This window comes from Eschrichtius robustus, chromosome 2, assembly GCF_028021215.1.
Source record: "Eschrichtius robustus isolate mEscRob2 chromosome 2, mEscRob2.pri, whole genome shotgun sequence".
Classification (NCBI taxonomy): Eukaryota; Metazoa; Chordata; class Mammalia; order Artiodactyla; family Eschrichtiidae; genus Eschrichtius; species Eschrichtius robustus.
The window spans coordinates 9,914,291-9,940,750 of NC_090825.1; the positions used below are offsets into that span (position 1 = coordinate 9,914,291).

The following is a 26,460-nucleotide window of genomic DNA, read 5'->3' on the forward strand; positions in this document are numbered from 1 at the left end:
AGGACATCAGTCATGACTGTCTATCATTGTATTGGCCCTTCATGCATAAAATTAGACAATTGATACTCGTCACCTATAAATCAACCTGAGGTTAAATATTAAAATAAACTCAATGGGTACTTTTTTCAAGTAGAGATAACAGAAGTAATTTAGTTTGATGGCAGAAACCTAGTAGATGTGCTATAAAACCATCAAGAAGCAAACTATTAATTTTCTCTGATATACAAACTCCAAGCTATAATGATTCCTTCCATATATTTATTATACTATGACCCAGCAGAATATGAAACAGGTATATATAACATAAAATTATACCCAGACGTTTTGCTCCTCTTCATAGCATTTTTTAAAAGAAGAGACATTAAAATCATTTCCTGTAGTTATTTCTGCTAAATTAAACCATATATGAACAATTCTTTATTGAGATATTTGAATGTGTCAATAATGATCATTATAGTCTTTCAATAGATTGGGACTCTCTTCTGGTGCAGTAATTAAGAAAAAGTCTGTAGCACTTCCAGACACATTTTCTGTATTACTCGTTCACTTGTAGTAGTTTCCTTTTTAGAAACAGGAAAATAAGAATTTTCGTGTGCTTACTGATCATCTAAGTATTACCTCCTTACCATAAAATATTCAGAAAAGTAAACAATATTAAGAAGAAGATAATCATCACACCGCCTATGAAAATCATACAATAAAAACTACATCTGTATCAATACTTATTTTATAAAAATTAACCATGTTCAAATTTTTAAAAAATGGGATCATACTATTTATCTAGTTTCGTAATCTGCTTTTGTAAAATTAAAAAACCTGTTTCCCACAACTGTTCGTCAATATGCACAAATATATAATATAGTATTCATCTTCTCAATACACTGTATTTTATTTCACCAGTAGGCTGTGAATGATTTCTTCTTTTCCCTTCTCTTTTCTTTTTCTCAGTTCTCTCCTCTCCCTCTGCTTTTTTTTTTTTTTTTTTTTGTCTTTTTTTAGCATGATTAAAATAAACTGAGGACTTCCCATGTGGTATCTCAGCTTCTGTGTTCAGGGTTTTATGTGTGTCATCATAGTTTCCCTCAAAACTTTCTAAGTAGTCAGTACTAATGCACCCATTTTACTGATAATGAAAAGTGAGAATTAGAGAGACAGAGGACTTGCCCAAGGTCATCAAGAATAGTAGGTGGCAAAGCTGAGATCCAAATCCAGGAGGGTCAGTTTTCTATAACCCTCCCTTAACCATTTCACTGAAACAGACCTTGCAACTCAAATTGCCAGAACATTTTTCTCAGAATCAATTTCCCGCAGTGGAATTACTCCTAATTTAAAACTTGTGACATGTATTTTCAAATGACCTTCAATTCACATTTTGCCAAACATGTGTGGAAGTTCTTGGCTTTCCACTTCTTGGGATCCAATTTTCTTTATGCAATATTTAACAACATTTTTGTTCAATTTGCCTTTTTGTTCCTATCTGCTGAGGTAGGAGTCTTCTCCCCAGTCTCAACCCTCCTGAGCCCACCAGAGGAATGAGCCTACTGACCCAGCCTTCCTGAGGATGTCCAAGGATAACGCTGCCTGACCTCCTAATGCAGTCAAACCCTTAGATGCCAAGGGTGCATCCTGGCCCCAGGTGCTGTCCCTCCATGCTCACAGAGCTGTCGACACTTGGGGTCTGGTCTCTTCGGTCCCCGTGCACACTGGGTACTCTCCTCCTTAGAACTGACCGTCTCTCCCGACCCCCCTCACAATGTCTCCAGGATGCCAGAGCAGTGTGTGCCCAGGTCACAAAGTCCAGGGGAGCCTCGTAAAAACAGCCTTCTCCTTTTCTGTCTTCTAGTGCACTTCAGCCTTCTATTCTTCCAGCACCTCCAATCCGTTAGGTCTGGTAAAATCATTCCTGTGCTCATGGGTGACTCGACCCGTGACGACTGGCCTGTCCCATCACCATTTCTGCCTATCCGGCATCTCTAGTGCTCTTCACTCCCGTCGTCCCTTAGCTGAACTCCCCACTGTATTAAAACCCTCAGCCAGCTTTCCTCAAGGACCTCTAAATCCCTGGTCCCTTTCCTTTCATTACTAGTCTGGCAAAACATCCAATTAGGCTGTCTGCCTTCTCCACGTCTGAGTTCCAACTATTTGATTTCTGCTGGAGAAATAGCCCAAATGCACAGACTGCTGTCCCTGAGAACCCATGCTGCAGGGAATCAGCTGTCTCTACGGTACTTCTAGGTCCCCAGTCACCTGGCCCCTCCTCTCCACCCATCACTCTGCCCACTGTGGTCTGGCTTCCACGTGAACTCCTCTGCAGACAGAGCTCTCACACCAATTCCGCTCATCAGTGATGATCTCACTTCACCTCTCCTGTAAGTCTGAAATCCTCTTCCGCTGGTTTCCAGGACACCTCACTCTCCTAGTGTTTTGCTATATGATTTTTCCCCTTTCCCACTATACGTTCTGGGTTTCTCTGTCTGTCCCAGAACTGGTGGTGACTCGGGAGGTTGCTTTAGGACCTGTGCTAACTCTACACTCTGTCCCTTGACAACCTCTTCTCACGTGTTTTCCATCACTAGCAGCTGGCTTGATGATGCCTCCACTCTACACATCCATCCAATCTTGCTCCTGATTTGGAGCCTCTATATCTAGTTGTTTATTTGCCTATTTCCTCAGAAGTCCAGGTTTCTGCCTTTGCCACCTGGATGAAATATGGTTGTGTTCACAAATAGGCATAGGAAAAGGAGCAGGCATGCTTGGCTACATCTTACTTAACTTTTAGATCTTAGCCTAGATATTGTTTTCTCTGGGAAGCCTTCTATAAGTGCTAAATCTGGATTAAGTGCCCCTCTTATTCAACAACAGCCTGAACTTCTATCACGGCACTTAACACACTGTATTATAATTTCTTACAGAATTTTTTTGTCTCTCTCAGGTGACTGTAAACTGGCCCCATGAGGACAGAGAAAGCACCGATTTTTTTTCCACACTGTATTTGCAACACTACACAGTGCACACAGCAGGTGCTCATGTTACTGAGATGAACTGAACTGGATGGAGTTAGATTCTTCCTGGGTTTTCTCTCCATACAGAGGCCACCAAGGCCAGGCAGTTTTGTCCTGCCTTGTTAATCTCCATGCCTCAGCTCTCACTTTCTAGGGATGGCTGCACAGACATCTTCTTCAAAAGCCCCCTTCTCCAAGCTTATCGACTCTTGCTAACTGATGCCAGTGAAGCCACTGACCCATCCATTTCTCAACGAGGAATCAACAGACCCATCTGGGTTCAGCTTTACACCTTGCTACACTTTGGAAAGTCCTTCCCATGAGGATTTCTTCCAAGTTTATTTAGATTTACTTAGCATGCTGAAACCTTTAATCAATTTGGAAAGTAAGGCGATATATATATACATATTTCTTTTTCCAGTTGGTTAGTTATCCTAGCACTATTTATCAAACTCTTTAAATATTCTCCCGTGATCTAGCATTTCGGCTCTACCAAACAGTAAAATCTCCTAGGGCGTGGAGAAGAGTGTGGACTCTAGGGCCAGCTTCTCAGATCCAACCCCACACTGACACTCACTAGTCCTCGGGCAGGTCCCATAACCTCCCCGGGCCTCTGTAATTCAGGGGTAACGACAATAGTATCTTTCAGTGTTGTGATTAATTTACATGTAAAGTGCTCAAAAGAGGACTGACACAGAGCAGATCTTTAATTGCTCCTGTAGAGTATCAGGGTCATCTGTTTAGATACTTCGTCTTCAGCTCTGTTCACCTGCTCAACTCTGAGCCTGTGCCGCACTGTTCTAACTGCTGTAGAAAGAGAACGCAGTTTCCTGTCTAGAATAATCTCCCCGAGTCATTGCCCCTCTCACTCCTTCCTTTAAAAGAAAAAAATCACTTTTCTACTCTTGTACAATTATTTCTTTAGTAAAACACTTTTCCCCCCAAATATGAGTAACAGTCAACTTTTACTTGCAAATTGCTTTCCGTGGGTCAGGCACTGGGTCAAAGGCTTCATTGACATGCACCATCAAATTTAATCTTATGAGATACACTTCATCATTATATTGACTTTACAGATTAGGAGAACAATCACTGGAACCATTAAGGAAGGAACCCAGGCTGTCTGATTCTAGAACTTGTGCCGTGTATGACGACACGGCCTCACTTCCTTAATAAAAACTCTTGTTGAGATTGGGCTCAGATTCGGATGAAATCTCTAGATGTATTTGGGAAGGACTGACAGTGTTGAATGCTGAGTCTTCCTATTCAGTACTGTGATTATTCTTTATCCAATTATTTATTTATGTTCTTCATTAAAGTTTTATATTGTCAATAAAAGTAATATTTATAGAGTACTGACCACACTGTAGACACTGTTTAAATGCTTTGCAAATATTAACTACTTTAATTCTCACCATGGCCCTACGGTGTTGGCCTTGTTATTATTTCCATTTCACAGATAGGGGACCGAAGCACAGAGATGGCTCTTCACATTAAATGACTTCGTATCACATAGCCAGTGAGTGACAAAGCTGGTATTTTTATTACACTCTCTTGGCTCCAGAACCCATGACTTTGGCTACTGAGCTCTCAGATTTACCTCTCAAATCATGGGTAAAGTACTATATTTCTACCTGTTCATATATTATTGATATTTACCAGTGAAACTTTTCTCAGTCTATTTTTATCTTGTTATTGCTAGTCTACAGGAACGCATTGGTTTTTGTATATTTTCTTCTTTTTTTTAAATTTATTTATCTATTATTTTATTTATTTTTGGCTGTGTTGGGTCTTCGTTTCTGTGCGAGGGCTTTCTCCAGTTGCGGCAAGCGGGGGCCACTCTTCATCGCGGTGCGCGGGCCTCTCACTGTCGCGGCCTCTCTTGTTGCGGAGCACAGGCTCCAGACGCGCAGGCTCGGTAGTTGTGGCTCACGGGCCCAGTTGCTCGGCGGCACGTGGGATCTTCCCAGACCAGGGCTCGAACCCGTGTCCCCTGCACTGGCAGGCAGACTCTCAACCTCTGCGCCACCAGGGAAGCCCGGTTTTTTGTATATTTTCTTGCTAACCTGTTGAAAAGTTATAAATTCCAACGATTTATCAGTTGATTACCTTGGGTTATTCAGGGTAGTCACCAAAATAAAGCTAGGTTTTGTTTCGCAATATGCAAAATGTATCCTTTTCTATGCTTTCAAAAGATTGTTTGGGTTAGCACCTCCCCCAAATTTTAAATGAATAATTTTGCATTAGACATCCTATCCCACTTTAGGGGTAATGCCTCTAGTTTTCCTCTGGTAAAAGAACGTCTGAGGGGCGGACGCAACGTTGGGTGTCCCAGCCTTCGCTCGAAGGCCCAGCGCGTCGGCCGCGATGCCCGGGCTCCGGCGCCCGCGGCTTTCGGCCACCGGCTGCCTGGCCGCGCTCTGCGGGAGGAGCGCGGCTCACACCACCTCCCTGGCCGCGAGCGCGACTACACCCGCGGCTTTACCGACTACCACCAGCACAGCCCCGGCGCCGCCGCCGCCGCCGCCGCCGCCGCTCCCGCCGGGCACCACTCCAGCCCCAGAAACCAGTGAGAGCCGCAGCACGGGCTTCCTGTTTTGATGCTAATGCTACCCGCTTGGGCCAGAATGCAAAGGTAAAAGCTACTGTTCAGATAATCCCACAGTGCGTGATTGCAAGGGGGTGAACAGCACAGAATTCTGCCCTGGGCTCCCTGCCACACCGCTGCCAACCAATCCTGCAGCGAAAACCACAACTCCGCCTTCCCCGTCTACAGCTTGCACCACGGCTACTACATCACGTACAACGGACACCACTTCAACGCCGACTTCACAACCTGCGCGCAAGTCTACCTTTGGGGCAGCCAGTTTCGTTGCAGGAACTGTCCTTGTCTTGGGTGTGCAGGCTGTAATTTTCTTTCTCCATAAATTCTGCAAATCGAAAGAACGAAACTACCGCACTCTGTAAACAGACCCGCTAAATTAACCCGGACTGGTGTGTAACTCACTGAAACCAAAATATTCTCTTTCAAGATGTCCCACATGGAAGACGCTATTCTAGGATCTTTAATTTTCCAGAGGATGCATATAGGAGCATCGCCCTTGGAGAGAAATCAGTTCGATCTATTTGCTCAACGGGAATATTTAAAATATTCTGCGTGAAGCCTTGTGGCTGTCTTCTTTTATTTTAAATGGCTGCTGCTGTGTGATTATGTTCTCTCTCCTCGACATGCCAAATGTAACTCTGTAAGTGATGGAAAACATTGTCCTGCGCAGACGACCTCATGACTCTTAGCAATTCAAATGTAGTCATTTTAAAGCCTGAAAGCTGCATTTTTTCATCCTAACTCGGGATGTAGTTTAGTAACCAGAATTGAGAAAAATGTGCCAAATGAACAGCAATCGGGTGGATTTTGGGCTATCATTGCAAAAGTGGAATAAATTTATAAATTTAGTATCCTTACAGTAGAATTTTGTGCTTGATAAGTTATTTTTTCTACATTAGAAAAAAGATGCCACACAAGGAATTACATTCCAGATTTAAAGAAATGAATGGAAAGGATACAAAACATTCAAGTGTAGCAGGTTATTGTTCATACTTGTAAAGCACCTTATATCGTTGAAACAGTAAAGAACAGTGCCTTAAAAGACAGACTGAAAGGTAGACTGGAACTTAAAATGTTGGTGATTTGTTCTTTCGCATTAATGAAGGGAAAGGTTGGACTGAGGGTGTTAACTGTTGATGTGAGCAGTAGTAAACCTGCTTTTAGATACCATAATGTTAGTATTTAATTGAAAACTTACCTACTTTATTCCAAGCCTGAGTAACTTAGAGGATGTTACACAAAGTCAAAGGCCTTCACTTACTGAACCTCCCAACATTTTGCTTATGGCCGTTAAAAAGTATAAAGTCGATTTAATTATATTTTCCTTTGTACTTCAAAAACGTATCCTAACACTGTTGTACCTTAAAAGGATTTCCACCAAGCTTTCTGGAAAAGTAACTTCTATAAGGCAAGAAAGAAAGAAGTTGTTTTAGAATCATTTATTAACTCTTTCAATAAGAATCATTTTAAGTTTTGAGATAGCAAATGTGAGCAGTGTAATTTCAGAAAAAAATTTAGTTGATCAGATTACTGCAGATTTTAAATAATGCTTGCCCTGGATAAACAGATTGTACTTTTTCTTTCTCCTTTTCCATACTTTCTTCTTCTTAGTTTCAATTCCTGTAGTATAGTTAAGCATGCATACTTTTATTTCTTTAGTTTCCCTATGAAGCACTAGTGTTTTCAGGTTTAGAGGGATACTTCTTCCCTGCCTTTGACACATTGGATTAGTTCAGAGGCTTAAATCAGTTTAAAGTGAGCTTTTGCTTTTCTAGGTCATTAAGGTTTTTTGTTTTAGTTTCTTTAGCCTATAGCGGCTGTGTTTAGCACTTGGTTTTCAATATTTTAGAGTAAGAAATGACAAGTTGCTTTGGTCCATTTCAGAAACCAAAATTCCTTACATTTAGATAATTAAAGGTTCTTAAAATGAAGATTTACTGTTTCTTCTTTACTTGCTGGTACAGCTAAAGTTTGTTTTACTTGCACATTGGTATATATACCTAATGTTTTCAAGTGCCTTAATTCTTTAAAATCTCTGGCTTCAAAGGTTTTTGGGGAAAGGTAGGCTTACCTCACATTTTTGCTTCCCTCGGTAGTAATACTTTTGGTACCGCACAAAAAATTTTATTATAGTGCCATGGCTATTAGTTTTTAGTGAGTGCTTTAAGATGCAAGATTCAGTTGAAAATATACAGAATTTCCATTCTCCCAAAGTGGTAAAAATTAGCTACAATGTTATAATTGTCATTTACCTAGATAGGAATACCTTGCCACACATTAATGTTAACACTATAGCTATTTTTGTGAAAATATAGCTGATGAAGCCTCTCATCTTCTGTAATTTTGAATACTGCTCTAACAGAATGATAACATGGAATTAGATTTTACAAAAAGAGCTCTTACAACAGAACTCACAGCCTTTTCCCCTCTTCCTTTAGCAGTTTAGTATCTTGAGCCATTAATAATTTTGGGGTTCTTTTTAATCCAGAAGGTATATAGAAACCTTTTCAGATTTTTCATCTGATTTGTTCATGCAGATTGTAGTTCTATTAAAATCCCTACAGATATTTGTTGCACAGACACTGCTGTATTTAGAAATTTCTATTTCAGTTCATTAAAAACTGCAAAACCAATCTGTATCATGTACCAAACTGATTTAAAATAAACCTACAAGTTTGTTGGATTAAAAAAAAAAAAAAAAAAAAGAACTTCTACTATTTTGGGTTTTTTTTTTGGGGGGGGGTTGTTTTTTTTTTAAGACAGGTACTGTCTAACCTATTAAAAAACAATAACATTGAGATTCTTACATTCAGTCAGTGACTATCATTTCCTGGATTTTTCATTATTATAGGGTACCAAAGCTCTCCCACATCCTACAAAATAGGGCTATATATTCGATGGAAAAGAAAGCTATGTATCGCCCAGGAGAACTCTGATTTCCATAATATGGATAGATAACAACTGGCATTTGTAAATACAGAGGAAAGGCAAGAGGAGAAATTCATTCCTCATTCTTGTCGTGATTAATCCTTCTGAGTTCATTTAAAATCATTCTATAATAAATTATATTTAGAGGTAATTTTTAAGGAAGGCATTCATTGTTCAGCCCAAGGTTATGTGTTTTTGATTGAAAGAAATCGCAATCCAAATGGCAGAAGGCTTTGCCTATATTGAATGATTATTTTCACTCAGGGCTTAGGAATCAAATGAGATCAATCCAAATGCACCAGAAGCAGCCGGAAGCAGCTCTCACACATTTCACATATGGTTACCCGGGAAGTAAACACTACACACACTTGTGGTTTCAGTCATTGAAACGGTTACAGAACTTAGAGAGAGTTCCACAAAATGCGAACACCTATAAATTGGCACAAGACTGAACTGCAGCCAAAGAAGACTGGCAGGTGAAGCAAGACAAATCTGAACTTTTAAAATCTATATATATATTCTTTTTCTGTTTTAATCCATATGCACCTTATGCAGAAGTATAACCAATAAGTGGTTTTACCTCTCTGCTCTTTCCTTAATTCTGTTTGCAATGTCACCCTTTGCAGTGGTCGTACAAAACTCAACTAAGTCAGAGCAGGGTGGGTCTTAGGAGATTTTCCTTCGAAGCTTGCTTTATAAAGCCTCTACCTCTGATTAACCCCACATCTCTGCTCCTATCCTTTCTGCTGAATGCTGCCAGAGAAAAGTGCCATACTCACATGGACCAGAGCCACTGTACAACCCCGTTTTGGTCCTCAGAGTATCTGTTAAAGGTTCTTTGTGTTCTGGATTCTCTGTCCCAGTCACCGCAGAGGTTACCTCAAACCTGTATCATGCTGTCTCCACCAATGAACCCACCAGCTCTCCATCTCAAGAGATAACTTTTGTTCTTACTGACCTATGAGCCGCAGAAACCTACAGACAGGAAAGCCTTCAACCTGTCCTACACAGATGAGCTTTAAAGCAAAGCCCCGTAAGATAGACATTTAACACCTTTGAATTTAACTATACAACCTCAATAAGAGTGACAAAAAGAAGTCAATGATTAAATTATTGCATTCCAACAATTCTGAGATGCACACTTTTCATATCTTAACATCTCTGAAATCAGAATGCATTTTCCAGCCAGTAGTTTCTTACAATCACTTTCAGCCAGACGGTGGTCATGACACTGTTCTCAAGTACTGCCACAGGTGGGAACTTGGGCCTGCTGTGTTTCATTCAAAAAACACTTGAAGGACTTTGAGGAAGAAATATCAGTTCTGACTATTATCTGAAAACCTTCCAGGGACATATTCTGGTGAGATCAAGAAAAGAAAACTTGCAGAATGTGTCACAAGAGCTGGAAAGACAATCACAGAGGAAACCGTGAAACCCTTCTTAAAAAGGTTCTGTACCCTCACCACTTTTAGTGTCACTGAGGATGGCTGTGCATGGAAAACTAAGACGCTGATGACAGAGCATCAAAAGTGAATCGTAAGAGAGACTGTGGAAAAGTTTTGGGAATACTTCACCAACTTATGGAACTTGTACTTTCATTTTTAAGAATGTACAATAATATATGATAACAAAAAATCTATATCTAGATGAATCTAAAAGAGCTTTTCCAATAGGAATGAAACAAAATTTTAAGTAAAAAAAAAAAAAGCTTTGTGTCCTAGTTTGCATCCTAATTTTCTCTTTCTCTCCTTCTCCTTACTTCCTTCCTTTCTTCCTTCCTCCCTCCCTCCCTTCCCTCTCTCTCTCTCCCTTTCCCCCTCCCCTTCCTTTACTCTGCTGTTTCTTTTTTTCTTCCCTCTTTTTCTTCCTTTCTTCCCTTTTCCTTTCTCTCTTAGTTGTATATAAAATAATGGTGCATATTTAAAGTGTCTCAGATTTTATGAAATTTGGCAATAATTTAAATAGTGCTAGTGATTCTGACAATTAGTCACACAATTAGTGACAATGAATCTGAAGATTGATCATACAAAAAGCAATTTTCCAATTAGTATGTTTTCATAAGTACATTTTAAATGGCATACTAATCAAAATATATTTTTAAAGTATTTCTGATAACCCTAGTGAACTTAAAATTCAAATACTCATCAAGTTAATGCTTTATATTTTAAATGACATAAACACCTGGGTTGTTTCTTATTCACTCCATGACTTTTGCCATATAGATGTTTATAATCTTCAAAGTAGCTGAAAATCATCTTCTCAAAACCATCATCCAAGAGAATTTTATTTTATTATTCAAGTAATTTTTTTCTTTTTAAAAAATTACCGCAGGCTTCCCTGGTGGCACAGAGGTTGAGAGTCCGCCTGCCAGTGCAGGGGACATGGGTTCGAGCCCTGGTCCGGGAAGATCCCACATGCCATGGAGCGGCTGGGCCCGTGCGCCACAACTACAGAGCCTGCACTCTAGAGCCCACGAGCCGCAACTACTGAGCCCTCGCGCCTAGAGCCCGTGCTCCGCAACGAGAACCCACCGCAGTGACAAGCCTGCTCAACGCGACGGGGAGTAGCCCCTGCTCACCACGACTGGAGAGGGCCCACGTGCAGCAACAAGGACCCAACACAGCCAAAAAATAAATAAATTAAATAAAATAAATAAATTTATAAAAAAAAAAATTACTGCATTCATCTTTTTTATTTGCTAGTTCACATAACAAACATATTCTGAATGTCCATATCCACAAGTTACAATAAACTTTCAAGTTTTGTAAAGGAGGTGAAACTGGCATTATTATATCTTTGTCACCAAATGAGAATAACATATATTTACTGAAAATAACTTGTATGTATATGTATGAGTGTTCATATTGACACATGAGCTTGGTTCAACAAACATTTCACAGATAACAAGGAATATAATCACTGCAAGCAGAGGTCAAGAACAAGAGCAAAAAGAAGAAAGAAAGAAACATGCATTAAGGAAAACCTGTCTGAACATCAGGTATTTTACAGTAGCTTGATGGCAGTGGTGCATTATGAGTTCATCGGCTGTTCTGGAGTGGATCAGGAGTCAAGTCAAGTTACTGACAACCAACAAATAAACAGAATCCATTATCGGAAAGCTCTTACTTCCTGTCTCCCTATGCTATGCTGAATTGCTGTATTCAGTGGGAAACTCGCTAAACCGAAAAAACCTGACATCCCTCATCGTTGTCAAGGCCCTAAAAACATTACAGTCAACATCTTGAAGTCACTTAAGCCCTCTGGCTCTGTGCACTCTGCTCTCAAGCTCTCCATAAATGATGGTTGCTTCCTAATGGGAGGAAGTGACAAATTAGTGAATTACAAGTTTACACTGCGCTATATGAATACATTTCCTGAGAATTAGCATTATTGGCTGCTAAGATGTGTTTTGAAAAGAGGTACAGAATTTAGAATTTTCTAAATTGAAGTCCTTCAATTGTAGTAAAATTGTAATAAAAATTACAATAATTTTTAATAAAAAGAAGTCACATTTTTATCTAGCATACAAAGAATAAGTGAAAAGAATGTATAGATCTACAATGATTCAATATTATCATTAAATGGTGAGTATAACTAGATAGAGCATTTAAGAATCATTTCACATTTTCATAAAAAGTTAAAAAATTCACTTTGGTAGGTTGTGCACAATTGGTAGGCTATTTTCTTGCAAAGATTCTTAATGTAGTATATGCTCTTAGAATGAGTCAGTAAGTCCTATAGAAGAATAAGCGTAAGTGGAGACTCTAGACATCCAGGCATAGTTCTTCTGTTTGTCTAGTGCATCATAGCTTCCCAGTCTCAGCAGGTCCATTAAAGCAGGAGCACCAGCTCATAAATGTCTCTACAGATAGAATTGGAACAGGGACCACGGGAATAAGGACTCACGAGACCTGTTCAGTGGGTTCTCTCTACGCAGCTGTAACGGATCTTCCAGAACATCAAGCTCAGGCGATGTGATGGCCAAATGCAGCTGTGATCATGACCATCACTTCCTGAACTCAGGCTTGATGTTTTTGTGCTTTCTTCCTCTCTCTCTCTGATGTTTGTTTCTTCTCATTGCCATTCTGAAATAATGGTTGCCTCACTCTATAATTTTGACCCTGTGCTGCAGTTTCAACTCTCACCCTAGGGTTTGGTCTTACTAGAACTGAACTAAATTGTTCAGTTCCTTGAATGCACCATACTTTGTTTTCTTTGGGGGCCTTTCCCCAGGTCCTCTTGCTAGAAACAGTGCTCTTGTAGGTATTAGCTTGAGTCATATGGATTTGCCATTTCTGTAGGTCAAAAATAGCGGAATCTCAGCAATATTGCAAGGTTGTAAGGTTTACCCTAATATTCTCTCTTCAAGTCTCAATTTAAAAGTCCTTCCCTCCAGGGTATTTCCCCAGTCTGCTTTTTTTAACCTTATGTAAGCATTTGGCACAGGTCTAAATTTTTGTAATTCCTTACTCAGTTGTTTGACTTGAACATTAACTGTGAGATCTTTGAAGTCACGAGCCATATTCTATTAGACATCACTGTTATCCTTAATGCCTGGGAACGTTTTATTGAATATGGTAGGTAATACTTTTTGTAAAATAAATGTTGAGGAATAAATGCTATTAATAGATTCATTTAGTGAACAAATTCATTCACAACAAAAGGAGCCTTGAAGCCCAAGACAGTACCTTTTCTTAGATTCGACAACACTCAGCCCAATGTCTGGTTCAATTCTTTTTTCTTGAATGAACAGGTGAATTATTTGCCTTAAGCAGTGTACATTTATGTTTGCTGATATATCATTTATACAAACAGTTGTGAGGCAAGATCATTTCTGATAGTTGCTCTATGAACGCACCCATCTATATCTAGCGTAATTCCTAGAAAAACCATCTGAAGTGGGCTTGGAAGCCTGGTAGGATTTAAATAAGAGGAAATAAATTAGAAAATTTTAAAAGTCAGAAAAGGGGGCATTCAAAGGTATGTTTCTCATTTCTTTGTTTTTTCCAGGTCAAACTGAATTTCTTAAAGTAGTTATTTATCTTTTTGAAAATATGAGATAACATATGCCTAAAGTGAAATGCACAGATCTTAAGTATATAATTTGATAAGTTGCTACATACATACAACCAGATAATTCACACTCGAGTCAAGAGACAGAACATTTCTATCACATCTAAAAGTACCCTCATGTTCCTTTTATTCATGCCTCAGCCACTATCTGATTTCTGTCACCAGAGAGTAGTTTTGCTTGTTCTTGAACTTTATATAAACAGAATCATAAATAAATTGTGTCCAGGGTCTTTGGCTCAGCAAAATGATTTTTTGAGGTTTCATCCATGTTGTTGTATGTTTCAGAAGTGTGTATACATACATATACATACATACATACCTCATTGATGAGCAATATCCCATTCTATGGCTCTACCACAATATGCTTATCATCACAGACATTTGGGTTGTTTTCAGCTTGGGGTTATTATTAATAAAGCTACCATGACATTCTGGTACAAATCTCTTTTCAGACAAATGTTTCCATTTCTCTTGGGTAAATATCTAGAAGTAGAATGCTGTGTCATATGGTAGATGTATGATTAAATTTATAACAAACTACCAGAATTTTCTCCAGAATGGTTATATCACCTTATACTCCCACTAGTAATATATGAAAAGTCCAGTTGCTGCATTATCCTTGTTATAAGGGAATATTTTTGCAATCTTGACCTAGGGAAGAATATTTTAGAGAGACTACGAAAGCTCTAAATATAAATTTTTAAAAGGTCAATTTAGATTTCATTAATTTTAAAAAATCTGCACACAGGAAACCGCGAAGATATTGCAAGTTTTGTCCAGACCACTGCAATAAAGTAAATATCGTAATAAAGTGAGTCACACAAATTTATTTGGTTTCCCAGTGCATATAAAAGTTACGTTTACACTATACTGTGGTCTATTAAGTGTGCTATAGCATTATGTCTAAAAAATGCACATTTCTTAATTAAAAATACTTTATTGCTAAAACATGCTAACCATCATCTGAGTCTTTAGCAAATCATAATATTTTTGCAATAGTAACATGAAAACTCACTGATCACAGATCACCATAACAAATATCATAATGATGAAAAAGTTTGAAGTATTGCAGAAATTACCAAAATGTGATCACAAAGACAGGAAGTGTGTAAATGCTGTTGGAAAAACGGCACCAACAGACTTGCTCAATGCAAGGTTGCCACAAACCTTCAATTTGTAAAAAATTCAGTATCTGCAAAGTGCAATAAAAAGAAGCACAATGAAACAATTTATGCCTGTATAATTTTTAAGTTATTTTCAGAATGTCTGTGACCTTATACTTCAAGTGTAACTCTTGTAGACAGATTTGAGTCTTCTTTTTACACAATATGACAATTTCTACCTTTAAAATGGAATGTTTAGTCCATTTATATTTATTGTAATTTTTAATAAGGTTGAATTTAATCTACCATATTTCTATACTTTTCTATTTGTTAATGATTCATTGCAGGGAGTGAAGATTATGTTGTTCCCCTGTAAAGTGTGCTAACTTTTTCTCTAACAGATAGTTGAGCTACAAGTGGAACACCTGGATTCTCTCAGTGTGGTATAACAGGAAATATATATTTGTTTTTTTGTTCCAGGCTCCTGGCACACAGCTCCTAAAACCCTTGGAATTCTCTGAGTGATAAGGGTGATTGGTAGGCATGCCTTTTTTTTCTAATTAGGCAACCCTTGGCTAGCTCCTAGACAGCTTCACGATGGAGACTGGTTGTAAGAAAGACCAAGCCTTGATTAGAAGCTTGGAACTTTAGCCCCAGCCCCCAGATTTGGTGGGGGGGTATGGAGAGGTGCTGGAGATTGAGTTAATAATCACCAGTAGCCAATGATTTACTCAATCATGCCTATGTAATGAAACCTCCATAACCCCCCTCTGCAAGCCCCTAAATGTTGGGGTTCGGAAAGCTTCTGGCTTGTTGAACACACTGTGGTTGCTGGGAGGCTGGTGCACCCAGAGAGGGCATGGAAACTCTGTACGCCTCCCCACAAGACGTACTTTGCCCTGTGCATCTCTTCCATTTGGCTGTTCCTGAGCTGTATCCTCTACAATAAATGAGTCACAGTAAATAAAGTGCTTTCCTGATTTCTGTGAGTTGTTCTAGCAAATTAGACCTGAGGAGAGGTTGTGGGAACCCCTGACTTATAGCTGGTTGATCAGAAGTACAGATGGCTCCGGGACTTGCAGTTGGCATCTGAAGTGAGGAGCAGTCTTGCAGCCCTGAGCCCTTAAGCTGTAGGATCTATCGTAACTCTGGGTAGTTAGTGTCAGAATTTACTTGTTGAGCACCTGGTTGGTATCCAGAGAATCGGGAAACTGGTTATTAGGGTTCGAAAACACTCCAGAGTCAGGCTTGATTTCATGCATGATAGTGTCAGTGTATTCTGTTTTTCTCCTTAGTACTAAGACATCACTTTTACTCTTGGCTGTGGTTACTTCCAAAATGTGGCTTTTCTGGGATCTCAACTGAATGTCCACTGTGCTCAGCAAGGCTGTTTCATTCTGGAGAGACCAGAACTCCAACATCACTCAGCACCACATGACCTTTGATTGTGGAGTTGAATCTCCATTCAACTCTTAGTTCCACAGCGGCTGTCCTACCTGAAGCCTTTGGGAGTCTTTTCCTGTGCATGTGTACTCAGCCCTCAGGTGCACTAAGATGGACCTGAGGGACCCTCCTATGCGGATCTTACATTTTCCTCTTCTCTGATATCTGCTCCTTCACTCACAAAGCTCCACTTTCTCTCCTTGGGTCAGTGTTGGGAAACCACACCTAGGCTGAAAGCTGAGACAAATATGAGACACCTCATATGCTTCTTTTCTCTCAAGAATCAAGTCCTGCACAACCTGTTGGCCAAAGCCTGAAAACGACGGCATCATATAAAATAATTGTTCAGTGTTTACATTTGCTAATGCCATAAGTTCCCATCTTCTACTAATTGCTTCTTTATGACCAGAAGCAGAATTCCAGTCAAATACACATGAAGAAGAATTGTTACTATTGTAGTAATAGTATTTAACTAACATAATGAACATTTTCAGGTGAATAGTAAACGCTAAACAGGTTAGAATATTAGGTACTCTTACTGAAGTAGTGAAAAGATAGACGGAATCAGATTTTGGATTTCTCTTTTTTTTTTTTTTCGTGTAAATATTTTTATTTGTGGAGTAGTTATTGAAAGAAAGAAAATAGAATACATAATTTACAAACCAGCAAGGAAAAGAATAACAATAATAATAATAATAAATCCAAAAGAAGGAAATAAAAGAGAACAAAAAGAAGGAGAACAGATTTCTTTTCCCCATTTGTCCATCCTATTTTATTCTTTAAAATTTTATTTTTTATTTTTATTGGAGTATAGTTGCTTTACAATATTGTGTTAGCTTCTACTGTACAGCAAAGTGAATCAGCTATACGTATACATATATCCCCTCTTTTACGGATTTGCTTCTCATTTAGGTCACCACAGAGCACTGAGTAGAGTTCCCTGAGCTATACAGTAGGTTCTCATTCGTTATCTATTTTATACATAGTGTCAATAGTGTGTATATGTCAATCCCAATCTCCCAATTCATCCCACTCCCCGCCCCCTTTCCCCCTTGGTATCCATATGCTTGTTCTCTATGTCTGTGTCTCTATTTCTGCTTTGTAAATAAGATCGTCTATACCAATTTTTTCAGAATCTACATATATGCGTTTTCTAACATGCGATATTTGTTTTTCTCTTTCTGACTTAGTTCACTCTGTATGACAGTCTCTAGGTCCATCCATGTCTCTACAAATGACCCAATTTCATTCCTTTTTATGGCTGAGTCATATTCCATTGAATATATTGGACTTCTTTAGCTGCCAATAAAGAGTCTTTACTCCATTAGATTGGCAAAGGGGAAGCTTTGAAGAATCCTGAGCCAATAGCATGAGGTCAACCGTTTGTGCTTGAGGGAGTTTAATCCAGCTGAGCTTTAGCAGAGACCAGAAAAGGGATGAGATCTGCATAGACAGAGAGACCAGTGAAGATGCTGCTACCTGAGGTGGTACGGCCACAAGCAAGGATGGGGACAGTGAGGAATTTAGTGCAAGGACAGTAGTGCACTCCATTTGGAAGGATTACAACTAGACTAGTGTGGTGCAAGAAAAGTACAAGCCAAAGGTTTTGAGTCTGCCTGATCTGGGGGAGGGGGAAAGTACAATCACTAGACATGAGGAATTTGGGGAAAGTAGCTGATTTCTTTCTTTTTTTTTTTTTCTTTTTTTGGCCACCATGTGGCTTGTGGGATCTTAATACCCCAACCAGGGACTGAACCAGCCCCCTCAGCAGTGAAAACATGGAGTCCTAACCACTGGACTGCCAGGGAATTCCCGAGAGTAGCTGATTTCAAGAACAACTCTATCATTTTGAGTGGGAGGGCTAGTAGGATAGCAAACATTGAAAGAGGAGGTACCAAGACGGAAAGGACCAACAGACAGCTGATAATATTGGTCTAGAGTCTCCTGATAGGACTAAATTCAAGATATTAATTTGAGAATATTTGTTTATATGTAGGCGATGGATGAGTTACATAAGGAGAGATAATGGGTCATTAGCATAAGATAGAATTTGGGGAAAAACCCAAATTGGGAAAGGGAAGATGGCAAAACCTACATGGTCTCAATTATTCATACTTTGGGACCATTAGAAGTCTTTTCATTTAAAGTATTAATCTAGCCAGTGTGTGTGTGTGTGTGTGTGTGTCTGTCTGTGTGTCTGTGTTTCCCAAGTTGACATATTAAACCTTAAAACGGTTATCATTGTAATGACACAATATTATCCAGGTGATAATAAAGTAAAGCACAGTTAAAGCACACAAAGCTATGTAGGATGAGTATCATTAAAAGCAAAATTTAATTTTAAAATCTTGAGAAAAAATAATAAATGGAAAACTGTAAAGAAGAATGTTAGTGGCATTTGAAAATGTGCCTGAATTTCTGAAACATGTGTAGTTGATTCCTGGATTAAAGAATTATTCACGTAATATTTATTTACTAACCATGATAACTTTCCCCGGGAAATATATAAAATAAGAAAACATAAAAAGTCAGTCCATAATATCTGAAAAATAAACTCTTAGGGATATAAATATAAGTGTATAATGATTGTTCTTTTTTTCCTACTAAACCCAAAGAAAGCAGTTGCTACAAAAGTTACCAGGAAATCAACTAATTTTTAAAAAACTGATTATAATTATAATAAGGAGTGAGAGTGAGCAAAAAGCCTCTAGACTTGAAAAGAGTATTAGATAAAAGCAAGAATACTCTCTATTTTGCCACATAGATCCCAAGATGTTACTGGGAAGACATCTTAGAGATCGCTCTTTCTAGAGAAGAAAATCTGAGTTTCAGAAAGGTGAGAAGATTTTGCAAAAGTTTACACTGAAAAAAGCAGCAAAATTGGAACTACACTTCTAACTTTTTACTGCCTCTTCAGACCCTTTAGAAACTTAGTTCCTGATCTCTTAAACTAAGGCACTGATTCTTATGGAATCCATCACCTGTCTCTTGAAATGCCAACTTTTTTGAGTCTTGTGACTTTCTTCAGTGTGATCTCTTCAGTGGTTTATATTTCTCAAAATTAATTTTCCCCAAACATGATTAAATCATCTCAAAATTACTTTAATATATTGCTAAAATATACAGATGAGATAATTTTATAAAGGTATATCTCTAAAGTTGCTGCAAATTTTATCTTTACTAGGCCATTGAGAAAGCCACTCATGGAACTGAAAATGGAAAGAGAGCCATTTCCTCCCTCTTTAGAAAGTAATTACTTCTTTCTGATTGGAAAGACCAAATAAGAAAGAATTTTAGATTTCTAGTTCAGAGATGGATATTTTTTCTTTTCTTATTACCTTTTGGAGACAGAAATAAGTTCAGAGCAAAGAGTAAGTCCTTCTAATTGATGTAAATAATAAGGAAAGCAAATTAAGGCTTTTACTTTAATTCATTCTATGAGCCTAACATGATTACTACACAACTGCTTAGACAAAAGCCACCAGTGAACAAATAAAGTAGCCAAAATTCTCCAGTCTCTACTCGCTTGAGAGAGAAAGTACCAGAGAGGACTGTATTAAGTCATGAGTTAAAGGGGTTTTGGGAGTCAGGAAGAAACCAAAGGGTTCCTAGTTATTTTTAAGATTTTCATTTTAAAGAAATGCCTCTAATCTGGGTCTTAATGAAGGCAAGACTCAAACACAGCACCCACCGAGTCACTGCAGATGACTTTCCATGAATCTGGACTTTCTGGAGGAAAAGTGACCATGGCATTGTAGAAAAACATGTCTGCATAATTAATGTCAAATATAAACTTGAAATAAAAATTAGATTATCTTAATGTTCTCCACTATCCTAATGTCCTCTGTCCATAGGTTGATCTATAATTAAAAGAGAATCATATTTTCCCACTAAAGAGGAAATATTCAACCATGAACTTGAATTTCCATTCTTATCTGCAAGTGACATTGTAATATATACAGCCTGTCTATGTATCCAATGGAAAATAGAGTCAAGTTAACTGTTAAGGTGCTTAATGAGTAGGATGGAGATATTGCTGGAAGAAAAGATACCTATTCCTGGAAAATCAAAATTTCTTTATGATAATAACCAGAAAGACCGCTGAAGTATGATGTGCTCCTAAGACCATGAATTAGTATTATATGTGTGTATGTATAGAATGTATCTGTTTGCAATTAACAGAGGATAAGCATTCTTCTTAATTACCCTTCTAAAAGACTATATTCTAGTACAGTATTTATAAATGGGAGATGATGAAGCCAAAGTTTAAACTCTCATGAAGTCTTCAAACATGCACATTCAATTCAAAGACCCTGAATAATCAAGGATTATGTCTAATAAAATAATCCAGAAAGGAGTCAGAATTTCACTCAGGAAGAATAAGACAATAATTATAAGATATTAGATAGGTAAAATAATTATATTTAAAGATACTCTTTATTTCACCATTGCATTCATGCCTGATAGCATTAAGTAACTCTAAGTTATATCATTGAATCATGTTAGTTTGTGAAATTAACTTTAATGATGGTAGAAGGGAGTTGATTGGCAATGTTCCACATTAGCACTTCCTAGTGAGCCAAGAAGGTAGAAACCATTTTAAAACCAGATGGCTATTCCATCTTCAAATTCCAGTAGTTGCCAACATCTCTCAAAGCTACAGAGAAGTTAATTAAAAAAAGGTTTAGTCTTGAAATTCATTCAGATCTGAATGCCTCAGCTGAAGCTGCTAATGAAAATGATATTCCATACTAATAGAAATTGGTTGCTAACGTTGACCTCTTTATTCAAAATATCATATGTCTATCAAATACTTACGCACATACCATATCATTGTCAAAAGAGCATTTGAAAAAAAAAAAGATCACTGCTGGGTCATTCTTTGAGAAAAAAATTTTTTTTAATTTTTAAAAAAAAATTTTTAATGTAAAACCATAATTCAGAAAGAGTCATGTACCACAATGTTCCTTGCAGCTCTATTTACAATAGCCAGGACATGGAAGCAACCTAAGTGTCCATCAACAGATGAATGGATAAAGAAGATATGGCACATATATACAATGGCATATTACTCAGCCATAAAAAGGAACGAAATTGAGTTATTTGTAGTGAGGTGGATGGACCTAGAGTCTGTCATACAGAGTGAAGTAAGTCAGAAAGAGAGAAACACCATATGCTAACACATATATATGGAATCTTAAAACAAAAAAATGGTTCTGAAGAACCTAGGGGCAGGACAGGAATAAAGACGCAGACGTAGAGAATGGACTTGAGGACACGGGGAGTGCAAAGGGTAAGCTGGGACGAAGTGAGAGAGTGGCATGGACATATGTACGCTACCAGATGTAAAATAGATAGCTAGTGGGAAGCAGCTGCATAGCAAGGGGAGATCAGCTCGGTGCTTTGTGACCACCTAGAGGGGTGGGATAGGGAGGGTGGGAGGGAGACGCAAGAGGGAGGAGATATGGGGATATATGTATACATATAGTTGATTCACTTTGTTATACAGCAGAAACTAACACACCATTGTAAAGCAATTATAATCCAATAAAGACGTTAAAATAAATAAATAAATAAATAAAATAGTGAAAAAAAAATACAATTTCAGGACTAATTGTATTAAGGAGACTTTAAAAAATTAAAGTAGATACCTTAATCTCATAACATAAACTCATGAACAAATTAAAATATCACAGAAAAACATGTGCTCATTGCCTGAGTCTCAGACGGCTGAGATCATTTTCATCCAAATTATCAGCTCTAATTCATCTGCCTTGCTACTTCCCCCCACGGATACTTATCGGGGAAAGCTGGAATTGACAACTTAGTTTTCCATTCTCCACAAAATGAACTGCTCCATTAGCTCTTGTTCAGGGAATGAAGTACGAAGTTGCTCTTCACTGCAGGATTAAGTATGTAATTGTAGAACGAAAACAAATTAATTGCATTGTGAAATCACTGCTTTGAAGGAAGAACCCCAGCTAAAGGAATGGCTCCTCTGAATGGGAAATCGCTGAAATGTTTATATTTGGCGTCATCTGGTTTTCTAGTATTCAAGGTGCTGGCCCTCGTTAAATAATGAGCCCGAGGGTGAAATGGAAATTAATTTCCCCAACCAGATTTCCGCTGAATAACTAAAGTCATGATTGAGTGTACAGGTAACTGGGTTAATATTTGGAACTGGCACACAGTATATATCAACAATGAAATTATGTAGCTCACAGATATGGTGATGAGTACAAAGACTCCCTGGGAACTGAGCCTGTGAATCTCAGCCCCACTACTTAGCGATGAGATAGTGAACAAGTTAAGCTGAGTGGCTTCGCCGCTAGAATTGGGATAATAACACTTATATTTAAGAATTGTTGTACAGGTTGATATAAATTGCAAAGTATCTAGTTGTAGCATACAGCAGGCGACATAATACAAACAGAACTCCTGAGACCTGTAATTCTTACCATATTTCCACAGACAGAAAGTTACTGTTGTAAGGGATTTCGCTTGAAAAGAAAATAGACTACGTGATATAAGGGTTTTCTCTCTTTTCAGGTGTTGTAATTTGTTTTATATTTTAATGTTATATGGGATATTACATCAAGCATGGCTATTTTCCTGGATAGTTTTAACATTCTAAAATGGTAGCTTTACATAACTGCACATATATTAAATAAAATGTATCAACTTCTATCTTAAAATGTTGATGCAGAATTGAGAACTGAGTAAGATGTGTCTTCGGAGACCAGCTCAGTGACAAGAAAGGACTCTTTGCAGTCAATCTCCTCAGCCTTAACTGCCTCACCTTGCCTGAATCCCTCTGCTTTGTACTTCCAAATGGACCAGTCACCCTCCTGCTTCACAAATACAGTGTCATGTTTAAGATGTACAGCAGAAATGTGTCAGAGGAAAAGAAAATACAGCATACTTTTTAGCTAAACATCACTTAGGAATCATATGTATTATGAGCAAAGAAATATAAACAATTTCCAAAGATGTGAACTCTTCACCAGACCTGGATGCAGTGAGCAAACAATTATTAAATTTACTTCACACAAATTGGATTTGTACTATAGAAGGATGGAGAAGAAAGATGAGATGATTCTGAAACCAAAGGTTAAGGGGGATAAAGGCATTTACACAAACTGCAACCTGACATAACATCATAGCCCCCATGTCCAGTTGCACAGTTTGTGCACTGCCAAAAAAGTTGCTGGAGGAATAAGTAACTAGAGGCTGAAATCTGACCCTCATTACACTGGCTGAGTTACGCACCCTTTTCGAGGGCTCTGTCTTCCTAGAATGAACATCCCAAGTCAACAGGCTTGCATCCCACAGGGGAAACCAAATCTTAGATACTCAGAAGAAAACAAGTACCTTAAGAAAAGGACAAAGACCAAGGAAAGAATGCTTTTGCCTAGAAAGATCCACACACCCTTCAGAGAGGAAGTTTTAAAGAAGACTTTTCATAGATGGGATGATCTCAATAGTCAGAACTGACAAAATAAAAAAAAGTTTCCACACATTAAGTTGGAGAAATACGTTTGGGTAAAAATAAAAGTGCACTGTTATAAGACTGTAAAACGGCACTAATTGCGCCTCATCGTTGCACATTGTTCTCTTTCTGCATCTGAGTAGTAGACACAGAGCTTGTTGCCTGGCCCATTTCTGTATAAACAAAAGAAAGAACGTGCTGGCGAGTCTTAATCACTCTTTCGTAATGTGAAGTGAATGAATTCTTTTGCATTTAAAGTTGAGAGGATCAGATTTCTATGAAACTGATATGAAGGCCACAAATTTGGGACACAAATCAGGCAAATCACTTATAATGTTTTAGTTGATGGCTTCAATACCCACAGGTTATACAATCAGGAAATCCAAGACCTCCATTTTGGAAACACACCACTCCTGAATTTTCCAGAAAGTCTGGAACTTATGCAGTGTTAGGTGGGGTCAATCTGATTTCCCCACACAAGCAGGGAACAGCAGGAGGGCAGTACTTCTTGTTGTTGATTTTATTGCCTGTAGTTCTCTCTCGTTATATTTATCTTTCCATCTATTTATAGATATAGCTCTCACTATGTATATAGATAGATACGGATATAAATGTCACTGTAGAAATGCATGTTTGTGGTTTTGCAGTATTTTTTTTTGAAAAGTTGCTTCCAACATTGAGCAAAGACTTATTTCAAATTGCAGTAGGTAATTATGCAGATGCTTTGGTTTTTATGAGTTAAAATTAACTTGGGATGTTGTGGCTTTACATTTGGGAATTCAGTCTAATCTTCCTTTTCTCGTTATTTTAAAATCTTATTCCGAAGGCTGTGTTTTATTGTTCTGGAAGTTTTACAATGGCCTCTAGCCAAAAGCATTAAGGTTTTGAGTTGATGTTAGCATGCTGATGTACTTATTCAATATCAGGAATAACTGATTTTTACATTAAAATTAAAGTGGTGTTTTAGGAAGGACTTTATTCATAACTTCAAATAAGAGAATGGGATACAAAACTGAATACACACACACACACACACACACACACACACACACACACATCTATATACTGATGTTAGTTGGAGGCTCTCTCATTGATCAACAAGTCCTTACATCAGAACCACAGAAAGGAAGAGGAAAGGGTCCCAGGTGTTGGCTCCTGGCAAGGTTTCTGATTTGTGCGTCTCCCCTAGACCATAATTATGACTGGATAAATTCAAGATCTAGGGAAGATCAATTCAGTTTAAACCATATTGACCAGACCTGGGCACACTCATCTCCTTAAAAAAAGAAGTGAAGCCACATATATTCACAGAGATTTGGGAAATAGATCTAAGTATCTAATTACAAGAAAAAGTCATCCATAAATTCAAATGAGTAAATGTGATGACTTCTTGGACCCCAAACAAGTATACAGTATGGTTAGTCTACGTGTTGAACCTTTGAACGTCTTTTGAATGCCAAACATAAGGTACACCAGCAGATTTTAAAGTAAAATAGTATCTAGAGCTTTTTTGCTTAATGAAATAATCCACTGACTTTCAGAGAGTTTTAATGAGTCTTGTTTGATATCACATGTGTCAAGTTTCATTAAGAGCTTTATAACCTACTTAAGGAAGGCAGAATTTTTGAGTTGATTCAACTATTCAAAGTAAGATTGCAGATGGAACTATTCTGAAAGGCACTGAACTAAAGAAAGTATAGCATTTACCAAAAACAAAAACAAAAACAATAACAACAAAAAGCACCTGATATGCCACACACATACTTGAAATGGGGAATAAGCCAATCAGTGCAGCAGGTAGAAACTTGTCTCCCATACCACCTACTCTAACCCCTGTTTCAATTTTGTCATCTCATTTTTGAAACATCCATCGGCATGGCCAACAGAGACTTATCTAAATAGAACCTGTGGTCTGCCAGGCGAGTACAGACATTTTGAATCCAAGTGGGATGGTGGCCTCCAGTCAGGGAATGCAGTGGGACAGAAGGGAGGGAAACACAAGAGGTCAGAGAAACCCTGGAGAAACTGGAAAGGGCTAGTCCTGTTCCTCCCAGGACCCCATCTTCTCTCACCACCTCTGTGTCACCCGAGCCCTCCCCAATTTTTATCTCTTTTTCTTTGTTTCTTCCTTTCTCTCCTGCATTTTCTGTTGTCAGTCTTTCAAATCATAGGTGACCCCAAAGAGATTTTTTTAATGTAGCAACAATCAAAAATTTTCCCTGTGAATGAAACATCCATAAATTCACTAAATATGAATTTTTTTTAAAGAACCCAAGTCCTACCTATGCATAACATTTTTCAATGGCTTACATAAATTTCCCTTTTTTCTCTGTCACCTTTCAGGTATAAAGACAGCTTTCTCTAGCAGCTTACTTTCTAAAGAGGCCTTATTAGATGTGGTAAGAAAATCTACATCATTGCTGAATATTGTCACAATTGCTGTGTCACTCTCAACAGGGTTACAATTACTGACAAAAGAGGTGGGAAAGTCTTAGAGAGTCATAAAATATGGAAGTGAAATAGATGTTTCACACATCTTCAGCATTGTCAATCCTGGGCCTGACTTATGGGGCAAGGAGTCACACAGGAGAAGAGTGGGGTGAACTTCAGTGATTAAATACATTAAGGAGAAGCTCGCAGATTGGAAATGATTGAGTATTTACGAGTGATGTAAATCTCCAAAGTTTTAGGGTAGCGATCAGAATACTAAACTTAGTCTAAATAATCTTTGGATGCTCACAAAAGTTAAAAGAAACAAGATGTACATCTTTCAAATCCCTTGGAGTTATTTTTTCAATACCTGAAAAAACTCTTTTA

General features: G+C 38.1%; 1 protein-coding gene and 1 pseudogene across 1 annotated transcript in view; one reads left to right on the forward strand and one right to left on the reverse strand.

Annotated features, from left to right (window-relative positions):
• Window positions 1-26,460, reverse strand: part of CTNND2 (catenin delta 2) — a 779,068-nt gene that overhangs the window by 682,716 nt on the left and 69,892 nt on the right. The gene's annotated exons all lie outside the window — the stretch shown is intronic.
• LOC137755819 (sialomucin core protein 24 pseudogene) lies at window positions 5,370-6,072 on the forward strand (annotated as a pseudogene).